Here is a 6017-nt window from a genome sequence, read left to right as displayed (position 1 = left end):
TTAATTAATTTCTCCTGAAGAACGTTAAACAGGTTACAGCATTAAATGGATTTCAATCCCTTTGTATACAGTCAGAAAAAACTTAGAAGAGCTTTACTCGTTTTGCTGTCATGGCAAAAACAAAAATACTTGTGTACCGTCTCCCGCTCATTTAAAATGTTTCAGAAATAATAGTTGATATCTTGTAGCGTCTAGGCAATACCAAATTTCAATACTTGCAAAAACAAAAGTCCTTGTGTATCGTCTCTTGCTTATTCGTTATGTCTTGGCAATACCAAATTTCACGAAGGACAACAGACTGTATATATAACGAGCTGTCTCTATTGAAAATCCTGATTGACATAACAATTCTCCAATTTGGCATCCGCGCAGTCTGGTCAGGATCCATGCTGTCCGCTTTCAAAGCCTGTTGCAATTAGATAAACCGTTAGCGGACAGCATGGATCCTGACCAGACTGCGCGGAAGCGCAAGCTGGTCTGGATCAACACTGGTCGCAAACGCACTATGTTGTTTTTTTCATGGCGCGGCTTATTAATGATGGCAAAACAGAAGCAATATTGTTCATGTATTCACATCAAAGCATTATTCCAGTCACATTGCTAACATACAAGGGGGAGAAAGTAGGGTGGTATGCTATAAGGATTAAGTGAGCCTAATGTTGCCATGTTACAAAAATGGCGGAATTTTTAAAGGAAAAGTGGATTTTGCTACACATTTCACGAAATAAATATGCTAGTGCTGTGGCGTAAAGCCTATTGTTTAGCAACACTGTCTTAAGTTTAAAGACAAAACAAGTTCAAAACAGGTTTTTCGCCCGGGTGTAATGTTTACAAATAAATGTCTTGTGTGTGTTTTTTTACTTAATTTTGCCCTTTTCCGCTGTAAATATGTCACTTTTCTGCATGTTTAAAGTGTCCGATCATGTAGCTATATTGATGGCTCTTCTTCAACTACCCACATTTTCTGAGAATTTTCTTTTACTGTAAGCCCCGTTTTGGTAGAGTTAAAACACATGAAGCACGGTTAGTTTGACTGTAAACATAATATGTTTGTCAAAGCCGCTTTGTTTTTTCTGTTACTTCTATCATTCTAAGTATTTGAGGCGCGGTAGAAATATAATAGCTAGATGCTCTACTTCTTGAACCAATAAATCAACGTAGAAATTTAGCATTTAGTTTCAAAATTAAATGGAACTAACTTTTGGTAATAAAGATCTGCCATAGTCCTCCTGGACTAATGTGGCCTCCTAGCGTCAGTCTATCAATCCATTCCTTCACATTTTCTTAAAACGACATTTTTACATCACCTGATAAAAGTTAATAGAACTTGGAATGAATGTTCCTCTAACGGGTTGTTCCGTTGCACATAAGGGCATAAGGGCTAAAGGCTGGAATGTATTAAATGTCTCCGCTACTACTTTCTATGTAAAAAAAACAACAATGTTTATAACAATTTTTATCAGCATTTCCAGCCTTTCACTTTTCTTGTGATACTACCCTTATCTTGAATGTCTTTCTATAGGCAATCAAAATGTACCCAGAAGTAATGCCATGAAATCATGGCCATGTGACGGAGACACGTGATAAAAATACTAATTCTGCGTAGGTTAACATCAGGAAATACCTACTTTCACTTCCATTTTACCCAGCAGCTTCGACACAAACTTGGAAGCATATAAAGCTAATATCTGATAGGAAAATGGCCTTTACTTGGCAGGAAAATGGCACTATATACTGATACGAACTACATTTGAGTGGACCATGGAGGCGTATCCGGCGAATTACTGTTTTCGTACCTACACAGAAAGAAATGAACGACATTTTCTTTCATATTGGTGGCAAGATAAACCGTGTTTGTAAAAATTTGCTTTGGTTAGATAGTGGCTCTGTAAGCAGATATTCAAATAAACTACAGATATCGCTTTAATTCGGTGACAGTCCGATAATTTTTGTTACCTTTTTCCTAATTTTAGCAAAGACGATTGCCAGCGTTCATTGATTTGATTCATTTTAATTATAAAGAAAGTACATGTCAGGGTTGAACGTGGTGTAAATACACATATTTTTGAGTCAGTTTTATGTTGTTTTTGTTCTGCATTTTTTGCACTCCATTTTTTAGTATGGGATGGATTTCACGTGTATTTGGTATGTAGGAACAAATGATATTTAAATTTTGAGTTGTATTCGAATCATGATTTCAACATTGTGGAAGGGTACTTCTTCCAGTAGGGGGGTAATTTGAGCCTTCCTTTTTATATTTTCATAGAGTGCCTGCTAAAATCTAAAATTTTGAATTAGTTATCAAAGTCTGAAGCTAAATACTTCTGTAGTTTGTAACTTACTCTGGGATATACTGTTAACATTTAAATTTGGTATGCTGAAATCTACGATATTTGAGCAGCACCGCGAGAAAACCAACATAGTGCATTTGCGGATGCGCAGGCTGGTCTGGATCCATGCTGGTAGCAAACGCACTTGTTGGTTTTCTCATGGCACGGCTCATTTACATCTAAGAGTGCTTTGTTCGTCCATGGCACTGGAAAATGCAGATCTTTATTCAGTAATATTAAAGAGTTCGTGGCCTCTTTTTAAATTACAGATTTACATTGCATTTTTAATTGTATGGTGGTAATACCTCTTCTCGGTATATATCTTCATGAAATAAGTAGAAAGGCCTTAGCGGGTATAGGTATACAGCCACTAAATAGGAAAATGAAGAGCAAGAAAATGGTATCGGATAATGGCGGATTCAAATAATTCTCAGTTGTTGTTCTGTTTCGTTTTGTTTATTTTTGCCTAAGAGAGTTATTTTCCTTATTTTCAATGTATTTTTATGCTGAAATCACATGACCGATCTATAAATGACATTAGGTAGCATTTTCATAATGAAAAAATAACATTTCATAATTTGTCACGGAAACTCACTGCAATTAGGGTCTCGTGTTTGTTTGAATAAAACACTTTTTTTTAAAAAAACTTGACCCCAACATTTGTTTTAATTTTTATTCGGCATTGACAGTATTCTTCAAGAAAATGTATATTACAGACATTTAAAATGGGACATGGTGTGTGCTGTAGCCACTGGAAGTTTTTCGATTTTAAAAAGAATAAAGAAGACTAGCTATTTAGTCTGTTTATGCCTTTAGCTCATGAACCTTGAAGTTTAAATATCTTATATTGCAGGTTCAGAAAAAAAGCTCCATCATGCCCAGTTTGAACAAAAGGCGGACATTTTTTACATTTTACAAAAAGCCGTACCAGAAAACATCCCAAACCAGAAAGACGTATTTGCGAAAACATTTCGCCGATGAAACATCGTACATGTGTCCTAACGACCACGATAACGCTCGTCTCAAAGTGTGTAACAAGAGGTGTTTGACATTTACCCATAATGAAAATTCTTAAAGAAAACGACCAGTTAAAATAGTGTATTACTGGAACGATCAGACTACACTAACTGAACGAGTCGAAATTACGAAAAAGCTACAATTTGATAACGCAGTTTGTAAACAATAAAATACATGTAATTGTGAAACATGTGTGAAAGATATCGTGCAATCTATTGACTATTCCATCAATAGTTCAAAGGTTTATGAACAAAGTGCGACCACATATGTATACGATTGAAAACACCTGCTCTAATGACATTGTAGATTTAGTTTCACAAAATCCTTTGCAAGATCTGACTGCAGGAAGTGAAACATTACAGGATCTAAATACAACAATAGAACGCTTATCACGTCTTGTTCAAGAGGGGAAATACTCAACATCTTCAATATCTCACAAGCTTTTTGAACATACTCTTGGAAAATACTTATGCTATGCATTATTCAGAAGAAACGAAGGACCTCTTCTGGACTGGGCAGAAACTTCTTGGTGGACAGTTTATTCGTTTTATGAGAGGTTTCATGGAAGAGGGACAAGTAAAAGATAGGTTCCTATAATCCTTCCAAAGCAGATATAAACCTGACGGTTCCCTCAGACAGAGTACTGAGAGAATACAGACCAGTAGGAGTGTTGTCAGAAGACAGTGCTGATCCTGGAATTATACGTACTCCAATGTAATGGAAAACACATCATTTATAGTAATGTTTGACGGCAAATATATCTTACCTGAGTAAACTGTTATTTATCTTTTAAACCAAGAATATCAACAAAAAATTACACATATTAGGAAGCAATATGAAGAAGACTTACATAAACTGTTGGAATACAAGGATTGTCTTAAATGTTTAGCAGATAGTAGCATCGATCACATAAATATGATTGAAACCGATAGCAGAAAAGAGCAGTATATAATATATTGCAACAGCACGATATTTGCACTTCGTATTGCGACAAGAGAATTGCGAACCTCATATGCCAAGAAAGCACTATATCTTTAAGCATGTGAGAAAAAGCTCACTGAAACTAACGATGGGAAATACATGTTAGTATTAAATAAGATAAGAACATTGATGTATCAGATGAACATCTGCATAAAAGGGCTGCTTGTATTGATCTATGTTCTTGTACGATCTTCTTCAGTGTAGCTTGTTCGAGACAGGACATTGTAATATACATCTTACAACTCAGCACTATTAATACAGAGAAATAAAAGATTATCATAAAAGTCATTTCCATACTGTCCCTCCAGAATAACACTCCAGAATATCTGAAGCAGCGGTCACCGGAATGGTTTGAATCGGGTTACTGGAAGTGTTGCTCACACTGCTGTTGGTTTAGAGTCACCACTCAGAACAGAAGAAGTATTTCGATTCAGTATTCTTAGACAATCATAAAGCCAAAGAGAAAGCGTCAGACAAAGCAAAGGCGGCTATGTAACATGGAGCTAATAATGAAGAGAATGCTTTAGCCACACTGCTTAGCAAAATTATGCCAGTATATTACCCAACTTTTACATGCACGAGGAGGGTGCATACATACTCACAAATGATAAAGGAGAAAGTCTTATGATAATTTCACCAGACGGAAGCCCCCGTGATGGTGACAGATTTGTTCAGTCATTTTTTTTTGGAAGCACACCGATATACTATGCAATAAAACCAAGATATGTTGCCCAGTGTGTATTAGAACAGAACAGAACAAAACAGATTTTTTTCCCCACTTGAACTCAAAGTGATTAACACATTTACAAAAACAAATGCGACATACATTTATAACCGATTTTACACCTATACGCCACAAACTAACTACGCTTCCTGAAAAATGCCGGAAGACTCTTCATAACAAAAGAGGTGTATGTCTACCCTTACCAGCAAAACTTTCAATGTAGATGAGTAAGAGATAAGTCGTTTGGCGCATGGGTGATACAAAACCCATGTTCAGTATGAAAACGCAAAATGTCCATCTTACGCAACGTTGTAACTGCATGTAACCTCTTTGCTTACATTTAAAGTATATATTGCATGTATCTCATTATTGGCGTCATCACGTCTGATCCATGTCTAAAAACTAAAATACGCACTTTTAAATTCAGATATATGTGAAATAGACACTTTACAAATACATGTTGCGTTACAATATCAAACAATACACATTCAACTATATTAGCATTCAGTAGAAAGGACATTAACACTTTGATAACAGCAATAAACGACTACTGTTTATAAAACACAAAAAAGTAGTTCGGAACTGTTTAACATCAGTTTGTATTTACATGGTTCCACATATATTATATTTATTAGACTAACCATTCATGAGCTGGTATCGCAATTCCACAGCTTCTTAAATAAATTTGCATAACATTTCAATTTCATTTTTCTGCTACTGTTTAATAATTGTGTAAATACTGGGTCTATTTCTATAATAACTTTTAATATACAACCGTCTTAAAATGGAATTCATCTTCAATATCGTTTAAAGAGCATGTTTAAACAGACGCTTTGCCTCTCTACAGTCATAGTCAACCCATTTAGATGACTTATCTTCTTGTATGACTTCAAAGTTGGCAATTTTAAGAATAAGGGGTCTGCCACCCCCCCTAACTACGTCTGTGAATGACTTCACCATTTCAT

The sequence above is a fragment of the Mercenaria mercenaria genome, chromosome 13, assembly GCF_021730395.1.
Source record: "Mercenaria mercenaria strain notata chromosome 13, MADL_Memer_1, whole genome shotgun sequence".
NCBI classification, from domain to species: Eukaryota; Metazoa; Mollusca; class Bivalvia; order Venerida; family Veneridae; genus Mercenaria; species Mercenaria mercenaria.
The sequence above is the reverse complement of the archived record's forward strand: the minus strand, read 5'-3'. Positions refer to the sequence as shown.